This window comes from Psammomys obesus, unplaced genomic scaffold, assembly GCF_907164565.1.
Source record: "Psammomys obesus unplaced genomic scaffold, mPsaObe1.curated_primary_1811, whole genome shotgun sequence".
Taxonomy (NCBI): domain Eukaryota; kingdom Metazoa; phylum Chordata; class Mammalia; order Rodentia; family Muridae; genus Psammomys; species Psammomys obesus.
In genome coordinates this window covers 10,240,144-10,267,319 of record NW_026596040.1, presented here as the reverse complement: position 1 = coordinate 10,267,319, position 27,176 = coordinate 10,240,144, and the positions used below count along the sequence as shown (strand labels likewise).

At 38.8% G+C, this 27,176-nt stretch overlaps 1 pseudogene; it reads left to right on the top strand.

The window, feature by feature from the left end:
• The first annotated feature begins 2,104 nt into the window (after positions 1 to 2,104).
• LOC129688067 (ornithine decarboxylase-like) overlaps positions 2,105 to 27,176 on the top strand; it is a 66,189-nt pseudogene continuing 41,117 nt past the window's right edge.

Genomic DNA, 27,176 nt, shown 5'->3' with positions numbered 1-27,176 from the left:
AGATCACAATGGCACTGGTATCAACAAGTGACTTCACTAATGCTCACCTGTTTGCAAGATGCTGGATGCCTGGGGGTGGGGATTGGCAGCGACTGTAGGTACCCTTCCTTCCTGCCCTTCTCTACTTTATCACAGAGCTCTGAGTAAGGGCACCCACAGGAGAGGAAGTGGTGCTTGAAATAAACCTATGGTTTTCGAATTTCTGAGAAGTTAACAGAACTTCTGTTGGATGTTAAGTTGAATTTTCCTATCTAGGGTGCAGGGCTTAATAGACCCCTCTTTCAGTGCTCTGGGACATGGCAGGAGTGCATGGCAATGGATGTCTCATGTGGATTTGAAACAGAAGTGCTGGGACCTTGGGTGAGATTTAACTGTGACTTGGCTCTTTGGAACTTAATAGTGTTTGTTATGCCTAGTAATAAATAGCAACGATGACAGAAAGACAATGCCCTTCCCCTTATCACCGTTGCCTATCATTTGTGATTTACATTTTCATGAGGTTGAATCATAAAGTGTTTGTGGTTCTTCTGTGTATCCTCCAGTTCTGCTATACACTAATGAGCAGACAAAGAATCAAAGGTAAGATGAGGTAATGTTTGGGGTTGGGAGGACTATTCTAAATTGGTTTATTTTATCTCTTAATTAGGAAGACACTGGAAGAAAAAAATGCTGAGTCTCTGTTATCCAAATCCACAGAGTTCTTCTAAAACTTTCTTGAGAGCTCTGTTTTTTTTTTCTTTCCTTTAAAAATTTGATTTGTTTATACCACTGCCAAATACATTGATTTATCCTCACCTCCTGTCAAAGCAGCCCAGTTCTGATGTTGGCCATGGACCATTTTGGGAGATCTATCATAGAATGTCTTAACAGGGCCAAGTTTCTGAAAACCCCTTTCTGAATTTGCTTTTTTACTCAAAAGCAGCCACTCTCTGAAGTGACCCCTGAACCCAGTGTATCAAGAATCAACAACTAATTGAATATGTGGTGACTTTGCTTTCTCCACTTGAGATAGTACTGATAATCAGTGGCAGCCTATATCACATTACAGGGTCTATGAGTTAGCTTTAGAGCCCATCAATCTAGGCTTTGTCAAAAAAATGAGAGAAAGGAGAGAAAAATCAGAAATAGAAAGGCTGTTAGCAAAATTACACCCTTCTACGTTTGCATCCAGCAAGCAAATAATCATCAGTACACTGAATCTGTGAGAGGAAGGGGAGTAAACAGAGCCTGCTATTAAAATCCTTTGCACATACAAGGAAAAGAAAGCACTCATTTGGGTTGAACACATTTCATTTAACAATGAAAGACTAAATCCCAATTTCATCTTCACTGTCATGAGAACTACCTATTTTTATATATAATAGGTATCATTGTCGAATAAAATACATGCTCTTTGCAATGTAAGTATGTGGTTATCTAAAAAATCCAAAGCTGCAGGTTAGGTCCTAGAGACAGAGGCCCTGACATAAAGATTTGCAGAGAGAATGTTAGTAGGGATTGTTTTAGGGAGCAAACAATCCTGAATCATATGAAAAACAGTGTTGCTTTCTGAAGCGTTAATGCCAAGGCCTCAGCCTAACTTGTAAAACCTAGATATTTCGGTGGATCCTTCAAGTAAAATCCCAGGGTGAGGCCCCTATATTCTGCAATTGTCATGGTTTAGAGGTTGCTCAAAGGAGGGGCACTTACATGGGTCAAGGTTACAGTCATCAAGCTGACATCCAGCAGTGGTCTTGGGTACTGAAGTCTGAGCTGAGAACACTGAGAGTCCTGAGGGGAATTGGATGGCATAGCACAGTACTCAGTCCATCAGGTAAGTAGCTGTAGCAATCTAGACAGATTTAGAATTAACAGATACAAGGAGTCAGTTGTATTTCACCCTTCAGATAAGCATGGGTGAACCTCCTCAAACCAGAAGATATAGTGTCTTTCTATATAGGCATCATGAATTTTGGTTCAGGCTATATAGAGCCAACATGTCTAAGGGTTTTCAGATACAAAGGCAATAGGGACAAGTAGACCCAGACAGTGACGACAAGGGATCACTTTACCTAGCTCCTCTTAAAGGAAACTTCTGGCAATAGGTCAGCTGCTGCAGCCCACAATGAATGATGTTAAGAACTTTGTTGAGCTTCACAGAAGCTCCTGTGTTGAAGACCGAGCTTCCAAGGTAACCAGACCTTGGAGACCAGACCTTTGTAGAAATGATTAAGGACCAATGAGGTCACCAAGGAAAGACCTTCATTCAGGGGAACTGGGGTCCTTATAAGAAGAGAAGACACCAAGGTGCTCTCAGGTTTCTTCTCCTTAGCACAGAGCAGACTCTTGTAGCAGTGCTTCTCAGCCTTCCTAACACTGCAACCCTTTAACGCAATTCCTCATGCTGTAGAGGCCCCCAAACAAATTATTTTGTTGCTACTTCATAACTGTAATTTTGCTCATGTTCTGAATCATAATGGAAATATCTAATATGTAGGCTATCTGATATATGACACCTGAGAAAGGGTCCTTTGACTCCAAAGGAGGTCAATACCCACAGTGGAGAACCACTGCTCTTATAAGCAGAGGTTTGCTCACAAGCCAGGAATAGCATCCCCTCCAGAAAATGAGTTGTCTAGCTCCTCAACCTTGGGCTCCTGCCCAGTGAGAGATGTAAGAGAAAAGGTGTTTTTGTTGTGGAAGCTGCACAATCTGTCATTTTTATTACAGTTTTTCTAGATGCCTACTGAACCTAGCTATGCGGTCATCAAATGTGCAAGTAGGTCAGTCCTGTCACACTACCTATACTGGAGGTAATAGGGGTAGATTGTGAAGATAGCACATAAGAGGAGGCTTGCAGATCGTGTACTGTTGACATGTTAATGTAGACTATGCTTGTGAGATGCCCCTGACTATGCATTGCCAGGTGTCAACTAAACTTCCAAATTGTGGGCATTTTCCCAGTCTCCAAGTTGTGCTTATGTTCCTGAAAATGTGGTCTATAAGTGAAGCAATGCCAGAGAGAGCTGATTAGCTCTTTATATTCATGCCCAGGAAGTGAAAAGCCCCATCTTTATTTTGGTGGCACCGGTGGCAATGAACATCTTTCTCAAGATGCATTTTGTCCTACTCTAACTCAAATCAAGGAATCTTGAGTAAATTAAACTGTGATTCGTAGAAACTAAAATCAGGTATAGAAAAAAAAGAAACTTTGATGAGAGGTATTTAGCTGCTTAAAATAATTCTCTGGTCCTTTACACTGTTCAAAGGATGGCTTATCTAAAAAAAATCTCATAGTTACATTTTTAGAAGGCATTCTAATGATCAATGACAGAATTTCTTGAACAGCTTGATAAGAACTCCATCTTTTCATCTTCATCTGGAAGTTTAATAGAAGTTTACGTTGTTATTCATGCATTAGCAAACTTTTTCTCATTTTCCAAATATGTGAGTTGAAGAAAATGCAATTCAGTGTTACCTGATTCTCAGCTACTATATATCATGTTGCATGAAGCGATAATAGGCCTAATGTGAGACACTACAGCGGCCACTTCACATTATGCTGTTACTTTCTTTTCCTCCCAGGCATAGTTCTGTCAACTGTTTAAAAATGCTAATGCTATACGAGCTTTAGTAAGCAGAAGCGTCCATTCCTTTCACACACATAGAAAATAGACATTGCGCCAAATTTATCTGTTCCTGCAGCTGTGTGTTTATAAATGTCAAAGCAAGACGTGTTTGGTTAGATTGCAATCGATTGTCATTCACAAAGTAAGCTGCATTAGAATAGTTATGAGCAGAGATAGAAAGCAAATAAAGAGAACCTAAATTCTTCTAGAACCTAAAGCAACAAGAGAATGTGCTATTCTTAGTTTTTATGGACACTGCCTTGAGTTCTTCACTTTTTTTTTAGTCTTGTGCTGGACTTTGGAACCTTCAGTAGGTTTATGTTAGTGACTTTTTAACTCATGGAAATAATTATTGCTGTTATGGTAATAAATATAGTTCTTTGTAAATCCTCTTCTTTCTTAATAGGAAATGAGTTATCCCAGCATGGTGTCACACACCTGTAATCCCAGCACTTGGGGAGGCAGAGACATGGAGATCTCTGTGAGTTTGAGGCCAGCCTGGTCCAGGAAAGCCAATGCTACACAGAAAATCTCTGTCTTGAAAACAAACAAACAAAAAATAGAAAGAAAAAAATGAAAAAGAAATGATTTAAATCTGTCAATCGAAGGCAGCAGAGTTGCCCATTTGCAGATTACTGCAAAACCAGAGAGGGACAAGAATATAGTGTTTTAAGGAACAACATTGTAACATTCATCCTTATGCGTTCTTTTTTCTTCTGGCATTGGACTCCCTTCTATTTCAGAAACCAAGCAGAGCAACACACTTATATATAATGTATTTTGTATCTCTATATTATCTATTACTTGCATCTTAACATCTTAATTCAACACGATATAGTGTGTGTGTGTGTGTGTGTGTGTGTGTGTGTGTGTGTGTGTACACGTGTACCTGGAAGCATGCCTGTGTAACAGCTATTTTCTTTAATTAGTAGGACCATACCATTATGATGTTCTACAGTTTAAAACGTGAAAGTACATATTGATAAGTGTCATTTTGTTTATATATGTTTGCCTAATATTTTCACGCAATGCAGAACATTCCAAATGTTAATGTATTGTAGTACATTTACCCTATCCATATATTAATTGATTTTCTGTTATCAAAGCATAAAGGTAGATTGAATGCATTTGCTATACACAGCTGAAGGCAATGAATGTATATTATGCTATCCTCTGATGTACATTTTTCTTCATTGTTAGGCATATACCCAGCACACCACACCAGAATAAGCAGAAATGTCATGAATGTGTGAGGTTGAGAGGCACTGCCTTCTTGATAATTACTTGCCTACTGAGGCTGAAAAAATTCCAGTGAACATTCTTAGGAGTCTTTGTTTTGTACCATGAGTCACAACCTTAAAAACCCACATTTTAGTGGCAAATTCATTAGCTGAATTCATGTACTGTATGCTATTTAGAGTTTCTTTTGCTATGACATCTTCAGCTTAAGGCTATTTTTCATACTTCAGTGTTTATCCTTGCAAATGCCTCCTCTGAATTGTTAGTGTCATTTGGCCCCTTGGATCTTTCTTTTGCAAGGAGTTAAGCTATTGAAAAGATGGTGGAACCATCCTGCTGTTTGATCTGGAGACTGGGAGCTCAATGTCTATGATGTTTTTATCTTCCCCACACAGCATTCTAGGTTAGCCTGTGACAATCTGCTTTGAGAGGAGATTTAGTTTTTATGTATCAGAGATCTTTAATATTCTTAGCTGAATGGTATTCTAATAAATAGGATAATGTTAACACAATAATTTGAATGAGAATAAAGACATAGGGATAATGAACCCTGAGAACTTCTAGCTAGCTCATTTTAAATGAAAATATTAGATTGAAGATGAAGATCTTCTGTAAGCATGACATTTGCATACTGCATTATAAAGATCTGATAGCAAGGCTTTGCATGGCAAAATTGAAAAGTCTTATCCATAGACTTTATTTGTTTAGAAAGAAAAAGCATAATACATTGCTCTGTACTTTTTTGACAGTTAAACAGATGATTTAAATGAATCTTGAAACAGTCCCTTTCTGCTAATTTCAGAAATAGATAGCATGTCTTAAGCAATTCATTCAAAGGTCATTTCTCTTTAAGCTGACAGCAGAGACTAGGAGGGCTACTTGTTTCAAAATAGCTCAATGTTTATACTTACAACTCTGACAATAGGAAATTGTTTCCATAATGATACTGGCTTCTTCAACTAGAATCAATAGGTTTCTCTGCTCCTCCAAAGACTACCACAAAATAAGAAAAATGTGTAGTATCTAGGGAAATAAAACTTTGAATCAAGAATTTTTTTTGTAGAATTCACAAAAAAAAATTGTTTGGTATTCTCTCATCTATGTGCATGCAAACTTGTACTTCAGTCAATGAAGCCTAGACTGTGTTTTCTAGTATTTTCCACTACAGTGCTACTTTTGCCATTGTGCTATATCAGATTAAAGATCAACTGCTGGAAGAGGTATATGTGGACTTCCATGGCTTGCTTTAGAATCATGTTAGAGCATAAAGTTCACTACCCATAAAATGAAGTTTATTCATCAATGCACCCTTTTAATATTAAAGACATTAGTCTAATGGATATCACATGGTAGCCTAACAGTTCTTGGTTCCATTAGCAACTGTAAGCTATTATGAAGACAAAAGATATAGCTTGCTTTGAACACCAATGCAGCAATCTTTGTAAAGTCTTCTACCTTATCTGTGTCTATTTGAGGGCAGTGTGTGGGCTAGTAAGTGGGCAGTAGCCATCTCATGCTTTGCCTCTGTTGTTTATTTCCAGTCTTGAGGCTTGTCATGCAAGCCCTCCTGCTTTATTTTTGTTTTTGTTTTTGTTTTTTTTGTTTGTTTGTTTTTGTTTTTCTTTGTGCACTCATGACTGTAGGAACATTCAGGTTTTGCGTATTTCTTCCTTTTAGACTTTTTTTTTTTTTTGTAACTTTTGGCAACTTGAAAAACAATTATTCAATTTACCTCTTGATCATAGACACCTCCCTCTTTCTTCTCCTATGCCCACTCTCCTACTCCTCATATAAGGACCTTCTCCACTCCCAACCCATATCAGCACATCAGGACCCAGCATGTCTTCTTCCCCTGTGGCCTGACTTGGCAGCCCCACCAGGCAACGGAGTCGATGTCAGAGACAGCCTCCTCTTCTTTTTCTAGGAAACCCACATGAAGCCTGAGATGGCCATTGGCTACATCTGTGTAGGAGGCCTAGTTCCATGCAAGGTTCTTGGTTGGTGCTTCATTCTCCTCAAGCCCCACTGAGCCCTGGATAGTCGGCTTTGTTGGTCTTCTTGTGGAGCTCCTGTCCCCTCCCATTGCTTCTATTCTTCCAACTCTTCCACAAGACTCCCTGCATTCTGCACAGTGTTTGGCTGTTGAGTCGCAACATCTGTTTTGATAAGCTTCTGGGTAGAGCCTCTCAGAGGACAGCAATATTAGGCTCCTGTCTGCAAGCACAGCAGAGTGTTGTTAATAGTGTCAGACTCTCTCCCGTGGGGTGGTTCTCAGATTGGGCCAGGCATTGGTTGGACATTTCCTCAATCTCTGCTCTATCTTTATGCCTGTAGACCTTGTAGGCAGGGTAAATTTTGGGTTGAATATTTTGTGGCTTGGTTGGTGTTCTCCTCCCTCCACTAAAAGTCCTGCCTAGTTAAAGGGTTGCCTCTTCAGTCTCTATGACCCCTGCTACTAGGAGTCTTAGCTAGAGTAACCCCTATATCCTCCCAGGAGCCTGCTCTGTTCTAGATCTCCTTTTCACAGATATGCTCCTGCTCATGGTTTCTCTCCTTTCTGCCAGCCCTTTCTTGTCTTTCCCTCCCCTCCCCTGTTACCTCTATTCAAACACTTTTGCTGTTTATTCTATTTTGCCTTCTGAGTAATATTTAAGCATCCTGCCTGTTACTTATCTTCTTTGGGTCTGTGAATTGTAGTATGGTTATCCTGTACTATATGGCTAATATCTGCTTATAAGTGAGTACATACCATGTGCATCTTTCTGGGTCTGGGTTACCTCACTCAAGATGATCTTTTCCATATCCATGTATTTTTGTGAAGGTAGTTACTCTAATTTCTTTCTCAGCAAGTGCATTATTTGTATAAAGTTAAGTGCTACTGATTATTTTTTAGTTAACTTTGTATCTAGCCACTTTGATGAATATATTTATCAGATGTAGAAGTTCTCTGGTAGAATTTTGGGGGTCACTTATTGTATACTATCACATCATCTGTGAATAGCGATGCTTGATGTTTTCCTTTCCAATTTATATCCCCTTGATCTCCTTTAGTTGTCTTGTTGCACTAGCTAGGACTTTGAATACTATGTTGAATATATATGAAGAGAGTGGACACTGTTGTCTCGTCCCCGATTTTAATGCAATTGCTTTAAGTTTCTCTCCATTTCACTTGATGTTGGCTATCAGCCTCGCGTGTATTGCCCTTATTACTAGATATTAGCCTTGTATTACTGAACTCTTCAAGATGTTTATCATGAAGAGGTGTTGCAATTTTTAGCATCTAATGAGATGATTCATTGTTTTTTTTTTCTTTCAATTTGTTTACATAGTGGATTACTTTGATAAATTTTCATATGTTGAACCATTCATGCATGTTTGGGATGAAGCCTACTTGGTCATATGGAAGATGTTTTTTCTGTGTTCTTGGATTCCGTTTGGTAGTATTTTATTGTTTTTACATCAATGAGGGGTATTGGTCTGAAATTTTCTTTCTTGATTGAATTTTTGTGTGGTTTAGGCATCAAGGTGGTTAACTTTGTAGAATGAGTTTGGCAATGTTCCTTCAGTTTGTACTTTGTGGAATAGTTTGAGGAGTATTGGTACTAACACTTCTTTGAAAGTCTGTTAGAATTCTACACTGAAGCCATCTGGCCTGGTTTTGGTTGGGAGACTTCTAATGACTGCTTCCATTTCCTTAGGGCTACTTAGGTTATTAAGGTGATCTTGGTTTAACTTTGCTAAATGGAATCTGTCAAGAAATTCATCCATTTTATTGTCCTTTTCTAGTCTGGTAGAGTACAAGAACTTGAAGGAAGACCTAATAATGCTTTGGATTTCCTCAGTCTTTTGTTATGTCCCCCTTTCAATTTCTGATCTTTTTAATTTGAATATTATCTCTCTGCCTTTTAGTTAGTGTCTACCTTGTTGATTTTCTAAAGGAATGAGCTTTTATGTTTATTGATTCTTTGTATTGTTTTCTGTGTTTCTAAGTGATTGATTTCAGCCCTGAGTTATGATTGCTTTTTTATTGTTGTTCTAGATTTTTCAGGTGTGCTGTTAAGTTACTAGTATGTATCTCTCCAATTTCTTCATGAAGATGTTTAGTGCTATGAACTTTCCTCTTACCACTGATTTTATTGTTTTCCATATATTTGGGTATGTTGTACCTTCATTTTCAGTGAATTCTAGAAACTCCTTAACTTCTTTATTTCTTCTCTGACCCAGTATTCATTGAGTAGTGAGCTGTTCAGTTTCCATGATTTTGTAAGCTTTCTGATGTTGTTTAGTTCCAGCTTTAATCCATTGTGGTCTGATAAGATACAGGGAGTTACTTTAATCTTATTTTTCTGTTGGGGCTTGCTTTGTTACAGAGTATATGGTCAATATTGGAGAAGGATCCATGTGCTGCTGAGAAAAAGGTATATTCTTTTGTGTTTGGGAGAAATGTTTTGTAGATATCTGTTAGGTCCATTTGATTTATAACATCAATATAGGTTAGTTTCATTATTTCTCCATTTAGTTTCAGTCTCAATCTGTCCATTGGTGAGAGACTGATGTTGTAGTCTCCCACTATTAATGTGAAGGTTTTGATGTGTGATTTAAGCTTTGGTAATGTTTTTTTTACGAATGTGGGTGTCCTTGAATTTGAGGTATAGATGTTCAGAATTAAGACATCATCTTGCAAAGTTCTTTTTCTTTCTTTTCTTTTTTATGAGTATGAAATGCCATTCCCCATCTGTTTTTATTACTTTTGCTTGAAAATTTATTTTGCTAGATATTCGAATATCTACTCTTGCTTGTTTCATTTGTCTGTTTGCTTGAAAAACCTTTTTCCAGTCTATTACGCTGAGGTAATGTCTATCTTTGTTGCTAAGGTGTGTTTCTTGTCTGCAGCAGAATGATGGGTCCTCTTTTCATATCCACTCTGTTAGTCTGTGTGTTTTTATTGGGGAATTGAGTCTGTTGATGTTGAGAGATATTAATGATCAATGATTATTGATTCCTGTCATTTTGCTATTGGTTGTAGTATTATGGGTGTCTGTCCTTCCCTTCTTTTGCTTTTGCTGGTATGAAATTATTTATTTCCTGTGTTTTCTTAGGTGTAGTTACCCATATTGAGTGGGGGATTCTCTTCTAGTATCCTTTGTATGGCTGAGTTGTGAAAAGATATTGTCTAAGTATGCTTTTGTCATGGAATATCTTGTTTTCTCCATCTATGTTGATTGAAAGTTTTGCTGGACATTGTACTCTGGTCTTTTATGGGCTGCAAGATATCTGCCCAGGCCCTTCAGGTTTTTAAAGTCTCTGTTGAAAAGTCTGCTGTGATTATAAAAGATCTATCTGTCTTTACATGTTACTTGGCCTTTATTTTTTGAGGCTTTTAATATTCTTTCCTTGTTCTGTACATTTAGTGTTTTAATTATTATGAGGCAGGAGGATTTTACTTTTTGGTGCAAACTATTTGGTGTTCTGTAGGATTTTTATACATTATAGGTGTCTCTTTAGGTAAGCGAAATTTTCTTCTATGATTTTGTTGAAGATATTTTCTAGGCTTTTGATCTGGGAATCTTCTTTGTTCCTCTATTCCTATTTTTTTTTAGGTTTTGATTTTTCATGGTGTCCCAAATTTCCTGGATCTTTGTGTTAGAACATTTTAAGTTTAACATTTTCTTTGACCAATGTATCTATTTTTTCTATCATATCATCTATGTCTGAGATTATTGCTTCTATTTTTTTTAGTCATGCTTGTATTTTATAGTTCCTGTACTCTTTCCTGGGTTTTCCATCTCCAGAATTGCCTCAGTTTGTGTTATCTTTATTGTTTCTATTTCCCTTTTCAGGTATTGAACAGTTTTATTCATTTTCTTCTCCACTTTGCTTGTATTTTCCTGTGTTTCTTTAAGGGATTTATTTATTTATTTCATCTGGTTATACGTTCCTATATTTCTTTGAGTGATTTATTCATTGCCTGTTAAAAGGCCTCTACCACCTTCATAAAATTAGATTTGAGGGTGCTAACCTGCACTTCAGATGTGTTAGGATATCCAAGGCTTGTAGTAGGAAAGCTGGGTTCTGGTGGTGTCACATTGCCCTGGGTTTTGTTGAGTGTGATCTTATGCTGCCCGTTAGCCATCTGGTTGTCTCTGATGATAGCAGGCTTTGGAGGTCCCTGGTAGTCCCTAATGGCTGTTGCCTCTGGTAGTCACTGATAGCAGCTGCCTCTGAGATTGCAGACAGAGCTGGGACCTGAGAACTTGTGTGTGGAGGGTACAGGGCAGACCTCCCCACTGTTAATAGTCCTCACTGGCTGTTGTCTCTGGGTCTGCAGGCAGAGGACTGATGGCAGCCTCAAATGACTCTTGTCTCTGGGATTACAGGTAGAGCTGTGTCCTAGAGAACTGGCATGCAGAGGTCATGAAACATACCTCACCTCTGCTGGTAGTTTCCAATGGCTACTGTCTCTGGAACTGAAGACAAAGCAGAACTCACAGAACACAGCTTACATCTCTTGATAGTCCCCAATAGCTGCTGTCTCTAGTCTTGAAGGCAGTGCTAGAAACTGAGAACTGGCCTGAGAAGGTTCTGAAACAGACCTCTTCACTGCTAGTAGTTCCAACTGCCTGCTGGGTCTGGAACTGTCCCTTTTAGACTTTTAAGACTATGCATAGAGAGCTTTTTTGTTGCCCATGTGACAACCATCTGCTGTCCTAACCATTTATTTAGTGTGATGACCTAATTCCAGATAATCAGAAAGCTTAGCCAGAATATTCATATATCCAATAGCTTTCCACAGAAATTGTCCTTTTTCCTGGGTCATGGCAATTTCTGACCATTTTGGGAATTGCAGATCAAACTCTTTATTTGTTAGGAAGCTTTATACTTTCTAGGTATAACTAGTGCCTATGAAATACTTTAGTTTGGTTCTTTCTATCTCTCAAGTGATATAATAAGTGATAATTTATATCTTTACCTTCTATAGGAAGTAGAAAAGAACTAGATATTTTAAAATAGCCATCATTAGACACCACACAATATATTGACATGCATATGTGTCATTGGGCTTTCCAAAATTTAGCTGGTGAATCAGTATCTGTGCAAGTTTATAGAGCAAATATGTTTTGAAATAGGATCTGGAATACCACCTAATAGAGACACTTTCATACTTTGTTTCTTATCTCCATGTTCTAGAAAGCTATGTGGTTGTGGAGCCCCATCCAGCAAGTTCTACAATCAGTGGCTGTTTCTAGAAGTCAAAGATGGAAAAGATCAAATACAGGTCAAAGCACATATCTACATGAAGCATGGAGGTAGCTGCTATGAGACCCATAAACACATATATCAGTTATAAGATGTAATCTCTTGCCCATGGACAGTCACTCAGAACAAAGTAGCCAACAGCGGAGATTGGATTCCATCATTCTCCTGGTCTTCATGTAAGAAAGCTCTGCCTTCCCTGCTTGGCTCAACAACAGAAGAGGATGAATGAGTAGAGAAAGCCATAACTCCCTGTTTCTCTCTGCCCTGGGGAAAGTGCACTTGTAATCTATGCAACTCAGTGCTGGGGAAGCAGCATGGAAGAAAATTGGAAAATATTGATATTATTCTATGGTTTAGATTATAGCTTAAAACAAGCAGGATTCTCTCATTAAAATGGGTTGAGAATATGAATGCTTCATAACTGAGCATCAATAAGCTCAGGTCAACAAAGACAACACCCTGTAAACAAGTATATTAGAATATAGTAGAAATGTTGGTATAATGTTCTTTTGGAATGTATACAATTTGTCCTTGTTCATTCAAATGCTGATTTCTCTACCTCACTATCTGGTTTCAATCTGGACATTGCATTGTGATGCTTGTTCTACGCATCACCTATCTCAAGTTTGTGTAATCATGCCAGCATTTGTTCTCTGTATTGTCAATAAAACAACCAGGCAATGCTGTGCAATGCAGAGACTAGGATGGGACATCCTGGTCTGGAGGGGAGGAAAAGGAAGCAAGTGGGAATAGGAGTAGGAGAGCAGAAATTGGAAGGAGAGGAATTTGAACAATGAGGAGGGATGAATCAGACTTAAGATATGACTAAAAGCAAGTATAATATAGGAAATATTAATGGTAGGAAACTATGTGGGCTTGGAGGTTTAGGATGGAGTAACTATTGTCCATCATTGTGCTCTAGGTTAATTAAATAAATCCTAGTTTCTGTGTGGTGATTTGGTTATACAGCTGGTTTAGTAAAAGATAAATCAATAATAAATATTAATAACCTACAACATAGATATTTAAATTTTTAGGTTTTTTTTAATGTAGAGACTTTTAAACTTCATTCTTAATATTTTTTAGCTAATAATGTATTTATATACTTCTCCCACTGCTCCCCTCAAACCCTCTTATATACCTCCTTGCTATCTTTCAAAATGATGATACATTTTTTATTAAATGTTGTTGTGTACATATATGTACTATATATATCCCTAATTATATTAATCCAAAGTGCTTAATCTGTATAATGTCATTTGCATGCATGTTTTTGTGGTTGACCATTTTGTATTGGATAATCAATTGGTATTCTTTTCCCAACATAGGAGTATTTCTCCTACTGTCAACATTTTTTGTTACCTGTAGTTCTTGGGTATAGATGAGGCCTTGCGGACTTTCCCTATCCACTTTAACATGTCCAGACCAATGATGTCAGCCTGTTAAGCTCATGGTAGGGCAGTCATGTTGGTGACTTTATGGTTGTAGTTTTGATACTACTAGTAGACATGATAGCACAGCAACCTCCTTGATTGGATGGCTTTTACAGTTTTCTGCCCCATTTCCTACAATGATCCCTGAGCCTTCCTTAGGTGTGGGACTCTTTCGGAACTAGGCTTCACAACTCTGCATTTTGATTGAACATGGTTTCAGATAATGATCTGTTTCAAAGAGAAACTTCCTTGATGAAAGGCTTATCTGTGGATATAAGGAGAACTATCTAGAGTGTAGTTAGGAATAATGTTAGTTTATTAAAGTGGCAGTTGTTGGTTCTCAAATCTTATGAATAGATTGTTTGCTTGAACAACGAAGATGAAAGAGAAGGTATAAGAATCCATACAGTTATCATACATTTTAATTCTGTGGCCAATAAAACTATAATACATACATTCTTATATCTGACTATCTTAGAGTTTAACAGCTTCTAGAATATGTATCTTAATAATCCTATCAAACAGTTATTTATTTTATTTTCTTGAATTTGAAAAGCATTTCTTAGCTCTCCAGATCCCTAAGAAGTTCGTTTTCGTTGCTGTTGAAATGGAGGTATGTTTGTACCTGTGTTTATTTTTGTTTTTTCTTATTTTTTATACTGTTCCCATATAGCCCTGCCTCAGGCTTCCTGACCTAGGGTGTTCCTTCATAGCAGGATTATCTGACCAGAATCCTTTGAGTACTGTTCTTTGTGAATCTGTCCCCTCCTGTTTATGACTATCATTGTGTGAATAGACATGAGATGACTTTCCAATGATTTCAAACCCAACAGAAGTTTAGTTGGACATGAAGGACAGTATTCAGCATCTTTCATCTAATAAAGGTAGTTTCATCAGCGGACACTGTAAGGATATCATGAATACAGAATATAAACTTCTGGCACTTTCTCTTATTACTACTCAGTTCAGAATTCAAAGACTTGTTGTTAATTGAGCAACATTTGGATATATGCCTAGGAGTGGTATAGCTAGATCTTAAGGTAGCACTATTCCTAATGTCTGAGAAAGCACCAGATTGATTTCCAAAGTGGAAATCAACAGAGTAGGCAATGGAGTAGGGTTCCTCTTTCTCCACATCCTCTCCAGCAAGTGTTGTCATTTGAGTTTTTTATCTTAACCATTCTGATGGGTGTGAGGTAGAATCCTATGATGGTTTTGATTTGCATCTCCCTGATGACTAAGGATGCTGAGCATTTCTTTAAGTGTTTCTCTGCCATTCAATATTCCTCTATTGAGAATTCTCTGTTTAGCTCTGTACCTATTTTTAAATTGGGTTACTTGATTTCATAGCAGCTTTATTTGTAATAGCCAGAAGCTGGAAGCAACCCAGATGCCCCTCAGTTGAGGAATGGATACAGAAATTGTGGTACATTTACACAATGGAATACTGTTTAAAAATTAAAAACAAAGAATCATGAAATTTTCAGGCAAATGGTGGGATAGAGAAAAGATCATCCTGAGTGAGGTATCCCAGAAGCAGAAAGACATACATGGAATATATTCGCTTATAAGTGGATATTAGACATATAATATAGGATAATCATACTAAAATCTGTACACCTAAGGAAGCTAATCAAGAAGGAGGACCCTGGTTTGATGCTCAGTCTTCACTCAGAAAAGCAAATGAGATGGACATCAGAAGAGGGAGAAAACAGGGAACACAACAGGAACCACCACAGAGGACCTCTGAAAGACTCTTCCCAGCAGGGTATCAAAACATATGCTGAGATTCATAGCCAAACTTTTTGCAGAGCTCAGGGGATCTTATGAAAGAAGGGGAGATAGAAAGACTTGGAGGGAACAGGAGCTCCACAAGGAGAGCAGCAGAACCAAAAAATCTGAGCACAGGGGTCTTTTCTGAGACTGGTATTCAAACAAGGACCATGCATGGAGATAACCTAGAACCCCTGCACAGAAGTAGCCCATGGCAGCTCATTGTCCAAGAGGATTCCCCAATAATAGGAACAGGTACTATCTCTGACTTGAATTCCTGGGCTGAGTCTTTGATCACCTCCACCTGAGGGGGGTGTAGCCTTACCAGTCCACAGAGGAAGACAAAGAAGTCAGTCCTGATGAGACCCTATATACTAGGGTCAGATGGAAGCGGAGAGGGACCTCCCCATCATTGGACTGGGGGAGGAGAAGAGGAGAAGATGAGGGAGGGATGGTAGGATAAGGAGGGGGTGAGGGAGGGTGCTACAGCTGGGATACAAAGTGAATAAACTAATTAATAAAGAAAACGAGAATCCAAAGACTTGAATTCTTTCTCAAATCTGCATGTAGAAAAGTTCTTCCAAGCAAACTCAGTTTAGACAGTGTGAGGTTAAACTATATGATCCTTAAAATAGCTGTAGCTGGTTGGTGAACAAGATTGTTTCAGTTAAAGTAAGATATACTATAGAGAGTACTGAGTGTAATGATGGTATCTTATATCTTTTACCTAGGAGCATAATTACAATATATGAAGTTATAGAAGTATATAGGGTTGAAAAGAAAGACATTTGCATATATTTATTCTATTTTTTGTTGGCTCTGTCAGAGGTAGACTAAACTATTTATGCTAAAATAGCTCTCTCTCTATGTCTGTCTGTCTGTCTGTCTCTAATATTTACATAGAACATAGGGGCAATTGTTAAACATACAGACCATAAAAGACGAGATTCCTTTGAAAATATTTCTCAACTAACACACCTCAACAGTTTGACAAATTCAATATCCAGGAGTTTCTCTCTAGCTATACCTTTCTAGCATTTTGTCTGACTGTTAACTATTGTGTTAATTTTTGAAAGCTGCCTTTATTATAGAGGCATTTGTTTTCATATTAAAGAATATTGCCCTTAAAAGAAAAAAATAATATTTAAATTAACCACAAAATCAAATGTTGATATGTACAAATGCAGGCTGTATAGGGATAAGCTTGTTCTTCACTCATGATAGCTTCAAAGAAAAATAATTTTTCATGCCAAGTATGAATTTGTTCAAGTGTTTTAACAAGTTAGATTTTTAATAGCTTTCTTCTATTACCTGAAGTTTTAGATGTATATCTCCTGAAATTACTTAAAATACTGTTAAATAAAATCATTGTGTGACCTTTTGCGTTTGCCAAATTTTGAACTAAACAAGGAATACATTAAATGTTTATATTTCTTACAGACTTAATCAATACACTGTTAAAAATTAAAACAATCACTAATTTATATCAATTATAGATGTTCCCAAACTTAATTCAGTGCTGAGCTGATTCTCTAGTTCCTGGGGATAAGGCATAAGCATTTCAAGACAAGGTATAAAGATTATAGAAGGTATTCTTTGTGCCACTACAATTTTATAATCTGTCCAGGCTATTATTTTGAAAGTGTCAAATAAAATATGCTCCCTACAGTGGATTAAGATAAAGCTCCCTCAGCTGGGTAGGATAAAGTCTTAGGTTCTGAATACTTGTGGAGGATTTGCTTAACCCAGCAGACACAGACATTTGCCCTGAAGGTACCCTGGTGCCTGACTTTCTGGCCTCCACATTTAGACAAAGTTTGGCTTACTTCCACCAACTCCGAGTATTAAACAGAATCGTGATTGCCTTCAATCAGAATAAATCAGGAGATTACTATGGCACAACACATAAATTGCAGGCTAACTCCTATCGTAATGATGACTCTCATTCTTCTAACAGATTGGCTTGAGAAAACTTGAAGAATTTGCAAATGTGTTTGCCCATGTTTGCTGATAGCAAAACAGAATCCCTGGTACCAGTCTGGGGTTATAAATCTCAGTGTCTACAGCTGAAAACACAGGACTCACATTTTGCAAAATTGGACTCGGTTCATTAGAGTAGAATAATAAAAATACGACCAGGAGATGCCTCCTCCTGCTACTTTGGAAGAGGTGGATTTGCTGATTTTGCTAAAGAAGAAATAGTTGGCAAAGAAATTGTTGTTTCCTGATTTGAGACTCTGAAAGCATTTAGAAAATGCAGAATGCAGATCCTCAAATACAATAGCAGAAGGTCATATGCTAACTGCCATCTCCAAGGAAAAATCTGGAAACAAATTTGCCGCTTTGAATAAACACTTTTATTTATGCAGTTCAATCTATCAAAACACCAAAAGGCTCTGCTTGGTTAAGTATTCTAATACAATTACCAAAGTAATGTGATTGGATGGCTCCAGCAGACATCAGCTCCTTGGGCAGGCATCACTAAAGTTAGCAATTAGGCTGGAGATGGGACCACGATGCTGCAAATGAAGCCAGATGCACAGCCGAGGGTGTCTGCAGCCCATCAGGACTTCCCGGGGGAATACTGATTAAACTGTGTGACTGCTAGGTCTCTCCAGAAATGTCCACGTCCTTAATGGTCTTTTGGTAATTTTTTTTCCTAGAATTCACCTGTTCTTCATCTGAAAGGAACACACACAAACACACAAGGTAGAGAGAGGTAGGTGTGGGTGTGATGGTAGCAGAGCAAAGAAATCAGTATTTTCCTCCCGAAAAGAATGATAGTTTTGTGAAAAGTATTGATGCTGAGAAAGATGTTTATGTCTTACTGTTAGAGAAATGTGGAAACTGAACCTAACCAAGCACTGCTAGCTTGGAAAGGATGCAGATGCTCCAACATACTCCTAATTATGAGGCTGCAGTTTCTTGCTCCTGGTTTTCAGGCTGATTATGAAACAACATTGGCCAATAACATACTTATGAGTGGCGTATCTATTTCCAGACCACAGAGACAGTTGATGTCCACTTCTTCTCTCTGAACACTTGAATTTGTAAACTATACATGAGAAAGCCTACAGCTCCTCCATAGACAAGTTCACACCTAACAATGAGGCCATAGGGTTACCAAGGAGATTGCAGATAACCACCAATATCAAATTACTTCTGGATTTACCCTATGCCCTAGTTCAGCTTCCCCAAAAGATCCTTTACAAAACAGAGGGAAACAGTCCCGAGAGCATTACCTACACTCTGTGTTTTAGATCTCCAAAATGGAGTACAGTTATTTCAAGCCTCTAATTTTCAGAGTAGTTTGTGAGAGCAATAGCAAGTAACTCAGACTTATCAGTAGAAAAAAAATACCAGCTCTGAGATATTGTCTCCATGAAATCTATTCTTTCTTGATTTGAAAATAAATTTCCTTCAATAGAATACACAGATACTGTTTTCTCTACGTCTATGTCCCTAATTTGTAGACTGAAATCTGTATATATAACCAGACTCTGAGCCTCTTAGAGCTCAGCTACAGTTGTCGCTGTTCATTTGTGTTCTGTCGATACACATCCCTTTGTGTGGTTTACTGAAAGTCTCCTTAGATAAAGACTACCAACAATGCCTTCCTCCATCCACAGTCTGGAAGTCTTGCCTGCTAGTATTTTATATAGGGGATAAAAGCAGTTTTTCATAAGAGGTAAAACCCTTTGCTATGTCATCACTATTTACATATTATCGAAGGCATATAAAACACAGTGCATTTTATTCTACACATGATTTACATGTATAAATTGCTACCACAATTACACTGTGAGTGAGTTAATAGGACATGCCACTGGATGAGTACACCAAGACTTTTTTTATTCTGCTTACAAAGTCAGTGTGAATTATAACTTTGTCTACAAAACCTTTGATATATTTACAAGTTTTCAAATACAACTTTCAGTATAGCAAAATTCCATGAAGATGGGTTTTCTTTTGTTTTCTGCATTGTAACCACAATTTTGTAAACATTTGTGTGTGCTGTGGAGTACATGAGGAGTCCAGGGAAATTTTACATGAGTCTCTTTTCTCTCACTGTTTGGGTCTCAGGAAGGGAATTGAGGTTCTTGTGTATAGTGTTCTATTATTATGAAAAGTATGTCTTACGTTCTAAGAGCCTGGAACTTTTGCTGATGTCAGAGCCAGAGTTAATAACACAACTTAAGATTAGTTAAGACTATTATCCTACAGTATACTTGCTCTGTTTAAGTTGCTTTTAAGAGATGTGTCTACCAGCTGACCTTACATGCCTTAGATTTCCCATGTAATCAACCTTTAAAACCCAAATTAAGCATGGCTATACTTTTTAAAATTATTTTGAACAAATGTCCTTACTGTGTACTTGAGCCTCTTTTTGGATATACGCCTAGGAGTGGTATGGCTGGGTTTTGAGGAAGCGCTATTCCTAGTTGTCTGATAAAGCGCCAGATTGATTCCCAGAGTGGTTGTACAACTTCCCAGAGACTAATACTCCAACCAAGGACTATTCATGGAGATAACCTAGAACCCTTGCACAGATGTAGCACATGAAAGTTCAGTGTCCAAGTGGGTTACATAGTAATGGGAAGAGGGACTGCCTCTGACATAATCTGATTGGCCTGCTCTTTGACCACCTACCCAGAGCGAGGAGCAGCCTTACCAGGCCACAGAAGATGACAATGCAGCCACTCCTGATGTGATCTGATAGAGTAAGATCAGAAGGAAGGAGAAGAGGACCTCCCCTATCAGTGGACTTGGGGAGGGGCATGCATGAAGAAGGGGGAGGGAGGGTGAGATCAGGAGGGGAGGAGGGAGGGGCTTATGGGGGGATACAAAATGAATAAAGTGTAATTAATAATAAAAAATATATACATATAAAATTATTTTTATTTTTATTAATTAGGGTTTATTCACTTCGTACCTCCCTCCCTCCTTCCCTCCCAATCTCCTCTCCCTCTTCCCCAACTTTGTCCCTCTCTCAGTCCACTGAAAAGGGAGGTCCTCCTCCTCTTCCCTCTGATCCTAGTCTATCAGGTCTCATCAGGAGTGACTGCATTGTCTTCTGTGGCCTGGTAAAGCTGCTCCCCACTCAGGGGGAGGTGACCAAAGAGCAGGCCAATCATGTCAGAGACAGTCCCTGTCCCTATTACTATGGAGACCACTTAGACACTGAACTGCCATAGGCTACCTGGAACCAGGGGTTCCAGGCCATGTCTATGAGTGGTCCTTCGCTGGAGTACCAGTTTCAGAAAAGACCCCTGTGTCCACACCTTTTGGATCTGTTGCTGTCCTTGTGGAGCTCCTGCCCTCTCCAGGTCTTACTATCTCCAACTTCTTTCATAAGATTCCTTGCACTCTGTCTCAGCATCTGTCTCGATACCCTGCAGTGTAGAGCCTTTCAGAGGCCTTCTGTGGTAGGCTCCTGTCCAGTTCCCTATTTTCTCCCTCCTCTGATGTCCATCCTTTCTGTCTTTCTGAATGGGGATTGAACATCTTAGCCAGAGTCCTTCTTTCTGATTAGCTTCCTTAGGTGCAGAAATTTTAGTATGTTTATCTATATTATATGTCTAATATCCACTTATGAGTGTGTATATACCCTGTATGTTTTTCTGCTTCTGGAATACCTCGATACCTCACTCAGGATGATCTTTTCCAGTTCCCACTATTTACCTGAAAATTTCATGATTTCCTTGTTGTTGTTGTTTTTTTTAATTGCTGAGCGATATTCCATTGTGTAGATGTACCACAATTTCTGTATCCATTCCTCAGCTGAGGGGCATCTGGGTTGTTTCCAGATTCTGGCTATTACCAATAAAGCTGCTATAAACATGGTTGAGCAGATGTCCTTGTTGTATACTTGAGGGTCTTTTGGATATATGCCTAGGAATGGTATAGCTGGATCTTGAGGAAGCACTGTTCTTAATTGTCTGAGAAAGTGCTAGATTGATTTCCAAAATGGTTGTACAACTTTACATTTCCACCAGCAGTGGAGGAGGGTTCCCCTTTCTCCACATCCTCTCCAGCATGTGTTGTCACTTGAGTTATTCACCTTAGCCATTCTGATGGGTGTAAGGTGAAATCTCAGGGTCGTTTTGATTTGCATTTCCCTGATGACTAAGGACATTGAACATTTCTTTAAGTGTGTCTCTGCCATTCTGTATTCCTCTATTGAGAATGGATGTACTCTCAAATAGTGTATGCTTCCATGTCCCTTTTCGAAAGAGCAGTTCTTGAATGCTTGTATGTGTGTGTGTGTGTGTGTGTGTGTGTGTGTGTGTATGTGTATGTTATAGTATTAAATTCTGAAAACAGAAAAGAGGTTGAAAGCAACCTTATAAAACAAATGTCCATCATAAACTTTGAAAGCAGCATACAAATATTGTTTGATATCAGCTGTTCTTTACTTGGTCCATAAGGCTCAGTCGGAGTCAGTAAAGTTCAAACCTTGTTAAACAAATTCTGCTAAAGATTTCTCTGAAGCATCCCTCATTCCTTCCTTATGTGATGCTTTCTGTGATTTCAATAAATACATAGCAAAAGCCTTTTGTTAGGAACATGGACATAGAGTCAGACACAGAGAAAACAGCATTGTGGCAGGCACGAGAAAACAGATGCAAAATCATACAACAAAAGATTATAGGTAGTCCAGACACCATAAATTACCAAGAGAGAATTCTCAGGAAGAAAAGTAAAGAATTCAAACTTTGGCTCACTTTTAGTTAAATTACTCGAAGAGAATGCTTGTTGATGTTTTCTTATTATTTAATTTTCTTTTTTTCTTTTTTTTTTGAATTTTATTTTTTTCTTATCAGTTACATTTTATTAACTCTGTATCCCAGCCATGTCCCAATCCCTCATTCTCTCCCAGTCCCTCCCTCCCTCCCTCATCTCCACTGTGCCCCTTTCCAAGTCCCCTGATAGGGAGACCTCCTCCCCATTCATCTGATCCTGTTTTATCAGGTATCTTCAGGACTGGCTGCAAAGCTCTCCTCTGTGGCCTAACAGGACTGCTCCTCCCTTGGGGGGTGGGGAGGCCAAAGAGCCAGTCATTGAGTTCCTGTTAGAAATAGTCCTTGTGGTGGATTACATTGATGGATTTCCGTATGTTGAACCACCCTTGCATGCCTGGGATGAAGCCTACAAACAAAGTAATCCAATTAAAAAATGGGGAACAGAGCTAAACAGAGAATTCTTGACAGAGGAATATCGAATGGCAGAGAAACACTTAAAGAAATGCTCATCCTCATTAGCCATCAGGGAAATGCAAATCAAAACGACCCTGAGATATCACTTTATACCCATCAGAATGGCCAAAATGAAAAACTCAAGGGACAACACATGCTGGAGAGGTTGTGGAGAAAGGGGAACCCTCCTCCACTGCTGGTGGGAATGTAAACTGGTTCAACCACTCTGGAAATCTATCTGGCGCTTTCTAAGACAATTAGGAATAGTGCTTCCTCAAGACCCAGCTATACCACTGCTAGGTATATACCCAAAGTTTGCTCAAGTACACAAAAGAGATATTTGCTCAACCATGTTTATAGCAGCTTTATTTGTAATAGCCAGAACTTGGAAACAACCCAGATGTCCATCAACGGAGGAATGGGTACAGAAATTGTGGTATTTTTACACAATGGAATACTATTCAGCAATCAAAAAGGAGGAAATCATGAAATTTGCAGGCAAATGGTGGGACCTAGAAAAGATCATCCTGAGTGAAATATCCCAGAAGGAGAAAGCCAAACATGGTATATACTCACTTATATAGACCTATAAGATATGATAAACATAATGAAATCTATACACCTAAAAAAGATAATCAAGAGAGCAGACATGGGGTAAGATTATCAATCCTCATTTTGAAAGACAGATGGTATGCACATTAAACATTGACAGGAGTCTACTGAGCGTATCTGAAAAACTCTAACTAGCAGTGTTTTCAAAGCAAAGTCTCATGACCAAACCATTGGCAGAGTACAGGGAATCATAAGAAAGAAGGGGAGTTAGTCTGATGAGGAAAGGATAGGAGCTCCACAAGGACCAAACATATCTGGCCACAGGGTCTTTTCTGAGACTGACATGCAACCAAGGACCATGTATGAATGTAACCTAGAACCTCTGCTCAGATGTAGCCTGTGGTAACTCAGTAACCAACTGGTTTCCCATAGTGAGGGGAACAAGGACTATTTCTAACAGGAACTCAATGACTGGCTCTTTGGCCTCCCCACCCCCCAAGGGAGGAGCAGTCCTGTTAGGCCACAGAGGAGAGCTTTGCAGCCAGTCCTGAAGATACCTGATAAAACAGGATCGGATGAATGGGGAGGAGGTTCCCCCTATCAGTGGACTTGGCAAGGGGCACGGTGGAGATGAGGGAGGGACTGGGAGGGAATGAGGGATCAGGACACGGCTGGGATACAGAGTTAATAAAATGTAACTGATAAGAAAAAAATAAAATTCAAAAAAAAAAAAAAAGAAATAGTCCTTGTACCACTCACAATGGGAAACCAATTGGTTACTGAGCTACCACAGGCTACATCTAAGCAACCAGAGGTTCGAGGTTACATTCATACATGGTCCTTGGTTGAATATCAGTCTCAGAAAAGACCCTGTGCCCAGATATATTTGGTCCTTGTGGAGCTCCTATCCTTTCCCCATCATACTAACTCCCCTTCTTTCATATGATTCCCTGTACTCTGCCAAAGGTTTGGTCATGAGTCTTTGCTTTGAAAACACTGCTAGTTAGAGTCTTTCAGATGCGATCAGTAGACTCGTGTCATATGTTCAATGCGCATCCCATCTGTCTTTCTAAACGAGGATTGATAATCTTACCCCATGTCCGCTCTCTTGATTATCTTTTTTAGGTGTATAGATTTCATTATGTTTATCATATCTTATAGGTCTATATAAGTGAGTATATACCGTGTTTGTCTTTCTCCTTCTGGGATATTTCACTCAGGATGATCTTTTCTAGGTCCCACCATTTGCCTGCAAATTTCATGATTTCCTCCTTTTTGATTGCTGAGTAGTATTTCATTGTGTAAAAATACCACAATTTCTGTACCCATTCCTCCGTTGATGGACATCTGGGTTGTTTCCAGGTTCTGGCTATTACAAATAATGCTGCTATAAACATGGTTGAGCAAATAAATACTTGCAAACCGAATCCAAGTACACATCAAAGATATCATCCACCACGACAAATTTGGCTTCATCCCAGGCATGCAAGGGTGGTTCAACATATGGAAATCCATCAATGTAATTCACCACATAAACAAACTGAAGGAGAAAAACCACATGATCATCTCCTTAGATGCTGAAAAGCATTTGACAAAGTCCAACACCCATTCATGTTTAAAGTCTTGGAGAGATCAGGAATACAAGGCACATAACTAAACATAGTAAAGGCAATATACAGCAAGCCTATAGCCTACATCAAACTCAATGGAGAGAAGCTGAAATCAATCCCACTGAAATCAGGGACAAGACAAGGCTGCCCACTCTCTCCCTACCTCTTCAACATAGTACTTGAAGTCCTAGCCAGAGCAATAAGACAACTAAAGGAGATCAAGGGGATACAGATCGGAAAGGAAGAGGTCAAAGTGTCACTATTTTTTTCTTATCAGTTACATTTTATTAACTCTGTATCCCAGCTGTATCCCGCTCCCTCATTCCCTCCCAATCCCACTCTTCGTCCATCATCTCCACCGTGCCACTTTCCAAGTCCACTAATGGGGGGGACCTCCTCCTCATTCATCCGAACCTGTCTTATCAGGTATCTTCAGGACTGGCTGCAAAACCCTCCTCTGTGGCCTAAAAGGACAGATTCTCCCTTGGGGGGTGAGGAGGTCAAAGAGCCAGTCATTGAGTGCCTGTTAGAAATAGTCCTTGTTCCCCTCAGTATGGGAAATCAATTGGTTACTGAGCTACCACAGGCTACATCTGAACAGAGGTTCTAGGTTATATCCATATATGGTCCTTGGTTGCATGTCAGTCTCTGAAAAGACCCTGTGGCCAGATACATTTGGTCCTTGTGGAGCTCCTATCCTTTCCCCATCATACTAACTCCCCTTCTTTCATATGATTCCCTGTACTCTGCCAAAGGTTTGGTCATGAGTCTTTGTATCTGCTTTGAAAACACTACTAGTTAGAGTCTTTCAGATGCGATCAGTAGACTCCTGTCATACGTTCAATGCACATCCCATCTGTCTTTCTAAATGAGGATTGATCATCTTACCCCATGTCTGCTCTCTTGATTATCTTTTTTAGGTGTATAGATTTCATTATGTTTGTCATATCTTATAGGTCTATATAAGTGAGTATATACCATGTTTGTCTTTCTCCTTCTGGGATATTTCACTCCTTCTGGGATATTTCTAGATCCCCCCATTTGCTTGCATATTTCATGATTTCTTCCTTTTTGATTGCTGAGTAGTATTCCATTGTGTAAAAATATCACAATTTCTGTACCCATTCCTCTGTTGATAGACATCTGGGTTGTTTCCAGGTTCTGGCTATTACAAATAAAGCTGCTATAAACATGGTTGAGCAAATATCTCTTTTGTGTACTTGAGCAAACTTTGGGTATATACCTAGCAGTGGTATAGCTGGGTCTTGAGGAAGCACTATTCCTAATTGTCTTAGAAAGCGCCAGATAGATTTCCAGAGTGGTTGTACCAGTTTACATTCCCACCAGCAGTGGAGGAGGTTCCCCTTTCTCCACAACCTCTCCAGCATGTGTTGTCCCTTCAGTTTTTCATCTAGGCCATTCTGATGGGTGTAAGATGTTATCTCAGGGTCGTTTTGATTTGCATTTCCTTGATGTCTAATGAGGATGAGCATTTGTTTAAGTGTTTCTCTGCCATTCGATATTCCTCTACAGAGAGTTCTCTGTTTAGCTCTGTTCCCCATTTTTTAATTGGATTACTTGGTTTGCTGCTTTTCAGCTTCTTTAGTTCTTTGTATATACTCGATATTAGTCCTCTGTCAGATAAAGGGTTAGTGAAGATCCTTTCCCAATCTGTAGGCAGTCGTTTTGTTTTGATGATGGTGTCCTTTGCTTTACAGAAGCTTTTCAGTTTCATGTGGTCCCATTTATTGATTGTTGCTCTTAGAGCCTGTGCTGTTGGTGTTCTGTTCAGGAAGTTGTCTCTTGTGCCAATGAGTTCTAGGCTGTTCCCCACTTTTTCTTCTAACAGATTTAGAGTATCTGGTTTTATGTTGAGGTCTTTGATCCACTTGGACTTTAGTTTTGTGCAGGGTGATAAATATAGATCTATTTTCATTTTTCTGCATGTGGACATCCAGTTGGACCAGCACCATTTGTTGAAGATGCTGTCTTTTTTCCATTGAATGGTTTTGGCTTCTTTGTCAAAAATCGAGTATTCATAGGTGTGTTGGTTTATTTCTGGGTCATCTATGAGGTTCCATTGATCCTCCTTTCTGTTTTTATGCCAATACCATGCAGTTTTTATTACTATTGCTCTGTAGTACAACTTGAGATCGGGGATAGAGATACCTCCAGATGATCTATTGTTGTACAGGATTGTTTTGGAGATTCTGGGTTTTTTGTTTCTCCATATGAAGCTGAGAATCTTTTTTTTCAAAGGTCTGTAAAGAATTGAGTTGGTATTTTGATGGGAATTGCATTGAATCTGTAGATTGCTTTTGGCAAGATGGCCATTTTCACAAAGTTAATCCTCCCAATCCATGAGCATGGGAGATCTTTCCATCTTCTGAGATCTTCTTCAATTTCTTTCTTCAGAGACTTGAAGTTTTTCTCAAACAGGTCTTTCACTTGCTTGGTTAGTGTCACCCCAAGATACTTTATGTTATTAGTGGCTATTGTGAAGGGTGT